A 12,087-nucleotide genomic window follows, 5' to 3' on the forward strand; every position below is an offset into this window, starting at 1 on the left:
TGGATGATAATTGTGGACAGCCAATAAATTACAGTTGCCTCCACATCAATTATAAGCATCACGTCTGGCAATGAGGAAAATGAGATCTTGTGACAAATTTCATGAGGCTGGGCTGCCCGGCAGCCTTTCTTAACATGCTACAGATAGCAATCCCTTATCTAGCCTCTGTAATGGGGAGCCACGGATAGAGAGATGGAGCTGCAGCCATTTAATTAAAAAGCTAGGGGGAGGGGTTGGAGAGGTGTAATTCATTGAAAACGGCACAGGAAGGAGACAAAGGCTTTGTCTCAATACATATTTTGCTCAATTTTGTCACTCATCAGAGGCCAGGTTTCGATGTGACACATTCAGGAGCCCTTTTCTCCTGCTTTGTGCACATCTTTTTAGGGGGAGGTACTTGCTCTTTCCCCCTCTTGTTTTTTATATTTCCCTCGAGTCTACTGCCAGGTTTCTGCACCGGGACATTTCTTTTTTCTTTTTTAAACAAATGACTGCTGCGGACAGACAGAGGCACTGAATGAAATGCCCCCCTGCACCTAATTGTATTCCCACCTGGGGATGGTAGGCAAGGGCAGAGGCTTCAAGAGCACAGCAATGAGGATTTATGGCAGATGAGGAGACGGGAAAATAAAACACCAAAAGGGATGGCTCTTAAATCTCATTTCCAGCGCAATATTCATTGTAGTTGCAATTGGGTACGCTGAGAGGGAGCAGGGGGAAAAAAGAAAAAGAAACGACCGCTGTGTTCAAATTATAGCTGTACTCTCTACTAACATTTAACATCATTAGAAAATCATTAGAAAACCATCATAAAACCTGGGATTATGACCAGAGCATTAAACACAATGATTATGCAGTGTGTTCCTTCCCTGCTTTGCCTTGTAAATGTGATTTGCTGTGTGGTGGCAACCATAACCAAGAACTGAGAATATTTCCCATAATTACTGTAACATTTGAAAAACATTGGCATGCATAAACTTATATCTCATGATGCATTTGTCTGTGCAAAAACGGATATCATGAATGCATTTCCATGCTAATATCTGTTAGAACTATAATAATATTCAAATAACGCTACTTAATGGCAGACATAAAAGAAACATTCTTGCTGTATTTGTCCTATAGTTACAATTAGCAGACTTCCGCACCCTTGGCTAAGCACCCATTGCAAGTATCTTTAACACAATTTTGAGACTGCATTGGCGTAATAACAAGAATAATACCTTCTCTATTTTAGATTTTTGATGCTAGGTCCTTAGCTTGGCCTCTTTGATTTTTGCATTTGGAGATGGAATATGAGCTTGCTCTGTCCACTCCACGCATCGGCCCGGTATTGCAGTACCTCCGGGAACGGTGCATTCGCAATGATCGCAGCAAGGCTTTAGGGCTAGGACCTTAGCTTGGCCTTTTGGCTGAGAGTAAGTGTCCCGGCTCCTAGGCTTTGTAGAGTATTATGAACTGACCGATAACGGATAATGGATAATGAATAACGAAGATAGATCAATAACCCTTAAAAACCCCAAAACCCCTTTTAAGATATTCCTGCAAAAAAATATGGCACGGAACCAGTGTCCATATTCCCAGATTCAGTTGAAAAAATGTCTAAGCATTGGTTCTCCGATGTGAAATATATCGAGCCATTCCCTAATCTGTGCGCAAAACAACAATCTGGTGCTATAACTTAGTCGCATAGATAAAATATATTAGTTTTGAACAAATTGACCGATTTTTTTATACCTGCATTGTATTAGTTATTCGACGTCTCCTCAACTCTGATGTTATGCTAACTCTGCATGTTTTAATATTATCGTTGAAATATTGTTGTTTTGTTCAAGACATAATGTAAGCAGCGGCAGGACGGCTGAGTGGTTAGACCATCTGCGGCACAGTTATGAGGTCATGGGATCAAATCCAGCTACCAGTCTTCCTGTGCGGAGTTTGCATGGTTTCCTCTAGGCACTCCGGTTTCCTCCCACATTCCAAAGACATGCATGTCAGGTTAATTGGCCGGTCCAAATTGCCCCTAGGTGTGAATAAGCGAGTGAATTGTCTCTCCTGTGTGCCCTGCCCGAAGACAGCTGGAATGGGCTCTAGCACCCCTGCGACCTTACTGAGGACAAGTGTTGCAGATAATGGATGGATGGATGATGTAAGCAATGCCTAGCACTAATTAGCAAGGCGTTACGACTTCCCTGGATCAAATTAATCCATGCAAGGAATATAAAATTAATTTTATTTAAGGGACAAAATTTGGTCTTGTCAGTATGGCTGTGGTGCAAAAACGCATACGTTGAAAGAAAACAATTCTTACACAATTGGACGAAAATTTGGTTCATTTTACCTACCGTACTTTACAGACTCTATGGCACAACTAAACACCCGAAATTGGACCGAAATTTGAAAATGCGTCTTATAATTTCGCACACTTTTTACAACGAAAAATAGGGTGGATAAAATTTGAACTGCAGTTACAATTAGATAATACTACATACAATAACAGTTCGGCCCCTGAAAAACATATAGAGTGGTATTTGAGTGTCGTTTTGTGAATAACATGTCAATTGTTTGTTGCTTAAAGGTAACAAAAGAGAAGCAGAACATTTCGACGGCAGCTCAGGCGCCAACTTTTGAACTTTTGTTGTTGCGTTTGATAATAATTGTCCTTAAGTATGAAACATTTTGAGACCTTGGTGTTATTTTTAGTTAAAATCACAAGTTAACAAACTTTTTGGGGATGCTTTTACAATTTTCTTCACTTATTGACACTATTCTGTGTCCCTTAATTCACAGCAAATTACTGTAGATTCAGATTTGCAACTGCTTGTTAATGTGCAGTACACGTGTTCTTTAGGTGCAGTTTCAGCATTTGACATCCAAACGAATCACCAGTCGTTACATTGCATGTTTTGCTTACATTGTCTATACGCGGCTCATAAACACTAAGTGAGTCCTTAAGTAGTGCTACAAATTATCAATGGACGCATATCTGCTTTTTAAAGCAGCAAATACCGTGCGCCTATACGTCTTCTACACGCTGATGTATGGCTCTACTTAAAGCGTGCCAATAATGTCAGAGTTGAGTCTTCACTTTTTGGGATTTCTCGGCAGCCCCATTATCAGAAGCAGCCATCAGCACAAAGATAAAAGATCCTAATGGAGCTGGCCCTGGTGGAGATGAAAGGTGCAGAGATGGCACGCAGTTATGAATCTCTAATGCAGCCCGCGTGTGGACACTAATGACTGACACAATAGGACGCATGCAGTGCACATCTCATCGTCTTTGTCACTAAAGTGGAAGGCAGTCAGTCGCCCCGAGGTCGGGAGAACCGCCAATGTGAGGCGGGAAATAAGATGCGCATCTCTTCTTGTTTACTCGTTAGACAGCTTCATAATTGACTGCTAAATAATGCTCATTTTCGTTATATTCGAATCCATACACAAGGCTGTTTTGTTTCATTGTCGGCCATATTAGACGGAAGGCGAACGTATAGGGGGCAACACGTGGAGCTTTCCAGCGTAATTGAAGTGACACTTATGAGAGCCAATGTTCTTTTGAAAGCGTTACTTGGCAGATATTCAGCTTTTGTCCCTTCAGCTTTGCCAGCGAGGAATTACATCCATTGAATGACAGGCAGAGGTGGAAATATACACGGTGAGAAAGAGCAAGTCGTCCCCTCTCACCCAACCCTCCCCCAACTCACCGTCCCTTTCACAGAACCTAATGGATTGTGAGCACTTAATGCATTAATCAATCAATATCTCTCACTGTACATCAACAGCCCGACCAAGTTATGAATGACCTTTGCAACAAAAAAAGGACACTTTAATGCAGAGAAAATGACTCCTGGGTTAGGGACTTGGACCCGGGTTTCGTCACGCGTGATTACACCTTCACAAGGCGGTGGGCCATTAACGAAGCACTAACGGGACTGGTCGAGCTCATGCAACTCGCATCAGCTTCAGACCGGAGGTGGAGGCCGCCTGTAACCTCAGTCGCTCACCTAAGTCACTCACGAGTGCTTCGTTGTTGCCGCGCCACTAAAAATTCCTATAATTTATTGTGCAATTACAAAACTACAATGTCTTTACAATACATTATCCGCAGCCGTCAAGTCACATGCATTTGTATAACCCTTAATCAAGAAATGTCCCAAAGGACTGCACAGGTCACAATGACACTATCTTAAACCAACATGCGGGAAGGGAAAAACTCAAAACATAGCTTCAAGATGGGGTGCGTCTTCTAAAGTGTCTTTAAATAGTCATGATTTTGTGCTCGTTTCCACCTTCTTTTGTTAGTGTAGAATAAAAATGGTGAAAGTAAGAAGAGGCCTGTTTAAAATGTGGTTGAAACGCCAACCCAAACCCCAAACATAATTCAAAAGGTTATTTAGAGCGCATCTAAGAAATGCACTTACTTGCACATGCCACACAAGAAACCTGACGAAGGCTGCCATGATGATTTAAGCCAGAAGATGGGGTCAGTGAGTAGAACATTTCTAAATTACAGACAGTACCTTTAAGTAACCCCGTAATGACTAAAATGTATTTGTCAATGGTTGGATGCCAAACACGCTTTATGGTCCCCTCTGGCTGTACATAATTAATTGGCCTATTGTTTTGTCACAAACAGACGAGTTTTGCCCATACAAAAACAGGAATTACTGGATTTTATGCATACGAATTATGGGAAATATAGTCGTAGTGGTCTAGCATTGCTCGCATCAGTCAGTGCTAAGTTGTTCTAATGGCCTATTCCCAATGCTACATTATGGGGCCACCAAGCAAAAATAAATTCAAAATTGCTAATGCACTGACCTATGTTGTACTGAACTATTAACCACGATAGATATATTAATAGCCAAAATAACATTTCCATATTGTGTTGCTTTTTTAAATGGTTCCTAGAAAAATGTAGTGAGTATTTAATTCAATTTGTGTAACAATCACCCATTGTAGGGTTCATATAATATTTATTAAAAGTTGACAGGTTTACTGGTGCTTTGTGATATTAGTTGTATCCCTATAGGTTCACATTAGGATTGGCTTGTACTTTAGTAGTAGAGCACTTACATTTATCCAAATGTGGGTGATGCAATGAAAAGGAATTTGCCATGTGGGTGCTGAGGTACACGGCTTTAGCATACGCTGCACTGACTGTGTGGAAGAAGGGGATTGCGATGGGTGCGTGTTTCCGAGGCCCCTTCCACAGGACTGGTGGACCGTTGAAGTGAAGCAAAGAGACAGAGTGGAACGGATATGAGCTGACTGTGGAAAGCCAAAGAAAAGAAGGGCAAAAACTAATGCTATTGTGAATGTCGCACAATGGATCTGGCAAAGTGACTGCAGTGGGCCCTTAAACAAAGACACCATTGCCGTTCCATGCGCAATTAGATTCTTTTGCGGGGTTTTACATGACAAAAACAGGCTATATTTTTCCTAATTCCAGCTGCCATGCCAGCCCCTGACAAACATTAAACCTAGCTTCAGAACATTCGCCTGTGGACTGACAGTGACATGTGACATGAACGCATACATACGCAATCCATTGTATGCCCAACACACCAACGTGTGCCCCATCTAACTTTCCCAAGTGGCTGAAATATTTAACATATACATGCCAGGCTCTCATTTCCAGTATACCTGAACACATCAGGTAAAGATAACACTTCATGCAACACACATATTCCAGGAGCACATTTTCAAGGTAGGTAAATATTAAAAAAAATACACAAATATAGTTTACTCGACATTTGGTAAGTAAACAAGTAGCCGTATAATACTGTTAGTTCCAAACAGGTTTATGATCCGTCTGATGAAATTGAGTGAAAATTTCTGCATAGAAATTATATCAAGTTGCTAAGCATTTTAGCCATGTAAACACACCACTAAGTACAAGAATGGGTAAGACATTTTTATTTCATATTCATAAGATAAATAATTCATTATAGCCTTATGCTCTTGGAGAAAGACTGGCCTGCTCATTTCCAGCGTTACACATCTCATCGTCCATAAAATGAGAGTGACAATCCTCAGTGGAAAACAGATTTTTAAAAAAATATTGCATCTCCCTTATATAGTCGACTTACTTCAATAAGGAAGAGTAATCGCAAGCCCTTCCCTCTCAACAGTGCACTGCAGCTGAACTTAATCGATGCGCTCTGCTGTTTGCTTACCGAGCAAGTAGCATGAAAATTGACCTTTGCTTGCTTTTTAAACAGTGACTTATTCATCTTAATGCTTGGAGATGACTTTCTCCTCTTGGTTCCAAAAATGTTCCTTTTGTCATTTACTAATAAAACGATACATTACTTTTAAAGAATAAGACATAAGTAAGAAATGCTAATATGTTTTTAATCTAAGCATTGTAAGCTACCAAAATATTGTGCTAACCCACACATTGATCACATAACCTGTTTTATCTATACTGTACTTTTATAAAACAAAAAATATACACATTTTAGAAAAACTCAACTATCTCTCTTCACATATGCTCCACCTTCCTCCTCCCTCAGGTGCTCCACTATGGGCCACGGCATGAATCAATGACTGGCTCTCACGCCCACAGGTAAAGGTTAGAGAAGTTATCCACTGAATTATTTCTGCACCTCTCTCAGCTCTGCCATGTGCCCAACTGATTTTATTTGATATGGTTAAGAAGCTGGAGAGGACTCATTTTGCTAATGTGAGACAAGGACGTGTGCATTTTTGTGTACGCGTGCAGCAGCCATGGACAGATCCGTGTTGTTTAGCTGTAGGCATGTTTTACACATACGCTCTGCTCAGACTCATGTGTCAGAGTGGATAACGAATCACAACGCTTGCACTTCCACATAAGTCTTTGTTTCATCTGGCATCATTCTACAGGGGCCTTGGAAGTGTGAGGGCAACATGCTGCAGTTTTAGGCATGCTTCACTTTGCAGTTTTGTTTGGCTGTCAGGGAGGCCGGTCGTCCCCTCTGGGCCCAAGGATGAACTCCATCCATTGTACAGATCACGGCCTTTGATCCGACATGTTTCTCGGGGAACACAAACAGCCTTATTAAAAATGCCTAAATAAAACTTCCCTAGCTTAAACTCAATAGTTCCCAAACTAACGGCATTTTCTCTCATTGTGCCCATGGCCAAATTGAGACTGCGTGCATCACTGTTAACTCGATAATGCAAAACTGTTAGCAAAGTCTAAGAAAGTTAAGTACATGATTGTACTTTTAGGAGGAAGTGGTTTTCACAATTGTGTTCTAAACCTCTTTAGACCCAGAAATGGTACAAGCATTGATTGGTTCTAAAAACTCAGCCTATGAGCTGAACTTGAAAGAGAATAGTAAACACTGGACCACCATCTCCCCAAAATGTGAACACCACTGGTCTCGCCCTGGAATTTTCTAACTTTTCCAACCAACCAAATTCCTACAGATATGCAACACTTTCACAACCAATATGTCTTTGTCACCTAATCTTTTGGTTCTTCTGCTGGCTGTCTTTCACGAACCACTGACTTCCATCTTGGTCTGTTAAGTGACAGCCCCTCTGGGGGTTGTGGTCATTCCGTGTGAGTGGCATATGGATCGGCAAAGCTCCTAGGTTACATTACTTCCTTCTGCTTAAAACCTGAATACTCAGCAACTCACACCAAGCATTGCCACTCCTGAGCCAATATCTAGCAGCAAATTGGCCGTGCCCAAAAATAGAACTCATTAACAAGTAAGAACAAATGAGAGAACTGTCTCCTGATGGACTAGTATATTTTGGATCAGGTTTCAATGAGATCCTGGTCTAGTCACAGGGAGACATGGAAAACAATATTATAATGTGCACGCAGGCCCCACTCGAAGCGGGCTTGTTGACAGGCAGAGCCGCCTCATACCTAAACATAGCCCAATCTGACACGAAGTGTATTGTGATATCCAGGATGCTGTTCTTTAACATGCAGAAAAGGCAAAAGGGAGGACGCAGGTATTTACAGACCTGTGCTAACCAGCTTATTAGTATCATTGTAAGCATTTATAACAACTTTGTTGTTAACCCTTCTTAATATTGTGTTAAGAGTCTAACTGTGGCGTTTTTTTGTTTGTTGATTTAGAATGTGTACTGCATTTTAAGATTTAAAAATGCACCTGGAATATAGTTGTACTAATCAACCATTTATACATAGACTGGACTAGAGCATGGGTCATATTGTCATACTTACAGGAGATGAACGTTTTTTGTTTTGTTTTTTCAGCATAGAAGAAGCAGCAGCTAATAATGGCATGGAAAGAGTGACACAGGTTGCACTATTCAGTTTTGGGCTTAGAGAATAAACAAGAAGCTAATTTTATGTGTAGAAGATGATCATTTCCACTGTGTTTTCAGGGAGAAAAACAAAAAATACAGATTTTATGCATGCTTGAATAGCAACACAGCCCAACAAGGTTGTTTTATCGTTCAAACAGTTATTATAAGAACAAGAATAAACGCGGATGATGCCACTTTTGAAGTGTTTCAGAAGGAATCCAATCTACCTGCTCCACAAAAGAACGGCCCTAAAAAAATATGTAAATAAACATTTACTGTTACAAAAAAGTTTTTACAATATTTTTCAGAGTGTATTGTCCTGCATTTATCTCTATTGTTCATTGATTAAGTCACTTCAGATCAACTTAACTATTAAAAATTATTTAATCACTGTCAAAAAATACAGTAATTGTTTTCCTAATTTGGCTGTAAAATATTTAACTACATCCACGTTTTAGACAGGACGAAATTCAAACCAAGGCATTTTCTTTGTGGCGAACAAAAGCATTGCTGCTAGATAAAGCTTTGAAGTTATCAGTTGAGCTGATTTTTTAATAAAAATTGTGTATTTTGTAACTTGTTCAAAAAGAAAGGCAAAGGGGTATTTCTTGCATTTCCTGGCACGTTCCATGGACAGCAAACAATTTCCTACACCGTCTCGATGCCCTTCGGACAGGGATTAGGAGGCAGGCGGCTGGCTGAGCCTCAGGGCCCCTATGGGGCCCGGACTCATCCCAGGGCGCTCGAGCTTCATCCTCATATCCACTCTGCATCACCGGGGCAATAACTTGCCTTTATTAAAAGCGTATCACAGCGCTGTCTGACTATGCAAGCCGCTTTGAGATTGGTCATAATGTGGCACGGATAGCATCCTGGTGGTTAGGCGCTACAATATCCTGTTTCTGGAAAGGTTTACTTCGTGTTTTAGCAGGGCTGAATTTAAGAGGACATTCCACAAAGGGATACCGTCTGTTTTGATCTCGTCTGTGGATGAGGAAAATCTTAGGCATGACCTCTCGCACGCAATCAGAGTGTGGCTTGGCTCAACTGTGATATTACCTGGCTCTTCCAGCTTCAACCAAGCCACCGGATTCGCAGATTATTCAACTATAATAGCAACAGTAATGCCCAAGCATGTCAAGTGATGCAACAAAACAAAAAGATGAATAATAAACCAACATTTGTTAACAGAAGCTACTGAAAGCTTGGAAGTGACTTGTCTGCATTTGCTTCATTAGAGGATATATTCTTTGTCACAGCCCATTTTGCAGCTTTTCTGAATGTCTCAAGAATTATGCATGAGACAAAAGGGGAGAGGGAAGAGAAATGCATCTGTTGTTAGGACAGGCCTCGCTATTAGGTGTGTGACCCTGGAAGTGCACCCCTTTTAGTGAAACAAGTAATGGATCTCATTTTGGATCCCGCTATTATGCAGTCATTTGTATGCATCCTTTGCTCTCATTTCTATTAAATAATGCACATGGTTCTACTGGCCAGTTTCTCAAACTGGTCATTAAAAGTAGCAAAGATCTAAACTGGAGACTTAGACTCCACTTACAAGCACCAGGGGTGTGTTGGATGAAACGACTGCAGGGTGGCAGCCTAATAAACCCCTTTCCAAACCAGCCTTTGCCCTTGAAGACCCCAGGCTGCTGTGTCTACACACTCGGCTAACAATGACTTTTGGCCGTCCGTGTAGCTCAGCTCCAACCTTTTCCTCCCCAGCTTCCTCAGCTTACAAAGGCATGGGATTTCCTCCCGTGCTGAGAGTGGAGCCGTCACAGCCCGCAGATCAAGAGCCTGCCATCTGTGACTGTGGCAGATTTACAGCGGGAGCTAATCCACGGTTAGACATATTTGTTATCCTTTTTTGCTTCCTCAATTTCCACACATAAACATGCAACCACACAAATCTGCTGAATGTCACCAATCAAGCATATTTTCATTTGATAAAATGGTCTTACAATTTGAAATAATTGTTTTAATAAAATAAGCCAATTATGTTCATTCACTTGAGATGAGGGGGGAATTTGGTGCTAAAACAAGGAAGCTTTGAACTTTTTCCAAATGATAAGCATTCATAGAAAACGGGGTCACGCTACGCTGAAAGGTCACAGTAGCCCTCCAAAACGTTCCTTAAACTTTCACACCACACTACACTACAAGCAACCTTTACTGTTTTTCCAATTTATATATGTATTCTTTTCCGTTTTGTTGTTGTTTTAATAGAGGTTTTCGTGGGATGCCTATAGAAATCAGGTCCAATCACGTGATTGGTGATCTAATTGGTATTTGGCGTTTTCTACCAATCCAGATTTGAACGAAGTGCACAAGTTCAAAGTGCCCAGGATCAATAGGCCCTTTAAAATAGTTTGAAGGTGTAGTTGTAACTTAAACATGTAGTTGTTCTGTATATGATGAAATGCTTACAAATGGTGGATACATTAAAAAATAGGGACATAACAAAACAGTTTCATCGTTCCTCATTAACTATATTCTGTATATAACAAATCTGTTATGTACAACATGTTATGTTATGTTTTATTTTGTTACAAAGAGCACAGTCTTCAACAAATGATTGGTCAAATGTGCAAATTGTGTACCAAGCTAGTAAATAAACGGACATAAAACCTTAATAACAGGCACCGCCATTTCCAAGCTCCAGAACATTCTGACCAACTAAATATAAAGGATAACTATACGAATGTGAACGTTCAAGCAATTAGGCAGAGCCCAGCACAATTAAAGCCCTGGAAATGGCCATTACATCAAAAAGCAAGGGAAAGTAAACTTTGTAAAAGAGTTGGTCTTTGGGTGTACCTAATTAAATGCAGACTAAGTGCATTTGTGCTAATGGCCTATTCTGGCCAAGTAAAAAGTGGATTTTGGTCAGGCATGTGTGCTCAAAGGGCAGCTGTGTGGCCGAGCTCCCACTGAGGCCTCCTTTGTTTCACCCCGAGAAAAAGGGTTAAAGAAGACAAATGGAGGCGGAGCCACCAAGTAACTTTCCTCAGCAGCACGTTGTCAGTATGAGTAAGAGTTAAAACAATGTAAACCTTTATTCCCGAGTAAGTCTAATTGGGTAGAAGCTCATTTCTGCTGTATTTGCTCTCCTCACACATCCACTATGCACAGAAGGGAATATGTGACGCTAAATCCCTTGAGCCTGCATTTCCTGCGCCCTCGTTGGGGGAATTAATATGCAAAACGGGCGGATGCAAAAATCACAAAGCTGAAAATGGGCCCATCTCATTACACTCTATTACTCATGGAAATGTCATACGAAGGTATCGGTTGAAGACCGTATATAATTGACTTTGTTCTGAATTCATTGTGTAATGCCGGGCATTTTTGGGAGGGGTTAGCAAACAGCAACCAACACTCAAACCTCTCCCAGAATCACAAAACAGCAGCAGCAGCGGGGGAAAGGCACAGAATTACCGTGTAGGTGACCCACAATTCCAGGGGCTACTTTGTTTTAACAAGCCAGGCAATGTTCCACCACTTAGCAAGTACGTCCTGGCCACAAAAGAGAGCTATGTGTCACACAAGTACTAATGGAAGGGAAATTAAATATTACACTAAGAGGGAATAAAAGGTTGAGCCGTGTGAAGGGGTTGGGCTAAGAGGAGGTCTGGGGCAGTTTATGAGAGGCATAACACTTGCCAAGTGGAATGAAAGTTTACATGGGTTGACTTTTAATCCAACTCTGTTTTCGCTACAGCGGACCCTTACAATTTGCAATAATCACTTTGCTGAGACTATTATGATATAAATCAAATTTTTGCAAACACAAAAAAAATACCAAAG

At 40.9% G+C, this 12,087-nt stretch overlaps 1 protein-coding gene and 1 pseudogene across 1 annotated transcript in view; one reads left to right on the plus strand and one right to left on the minus strand.

Moving 5' to 3' along the window:
- The window catches only part of zfhx3b (zinc finger homeobox 3b), a 190,107-nt gene that overhangs the window by 59,290 nt on the left and 118,730 nt on the right, over nucleotides 1-12,087 (minus strand). The gene's annotated exons all lie outside the window — the stretch shown is intronic.
- On the plus strand, nucleotides 1,220-1,364 carry LOC148367512 (U2 spliceosomal RNA; annotated as a pseudogene).

Source organism: Urocampus carinirostris, chromosome 4 (genome assembly GCF_059441175.1).
Source record: "Urocampus carinirostris isolate Australia breed hairy pipefish chromosome 4, RoL_Ucar_1.0, whole genome shotgun sequence".
Classification (NCBI taxonomy): Eukaryota; Metazoa; Chordata; class Actinopteri; order Syngnathiformes; family Syngnathidae; genus Urocampus; species Urocampus carinirostris.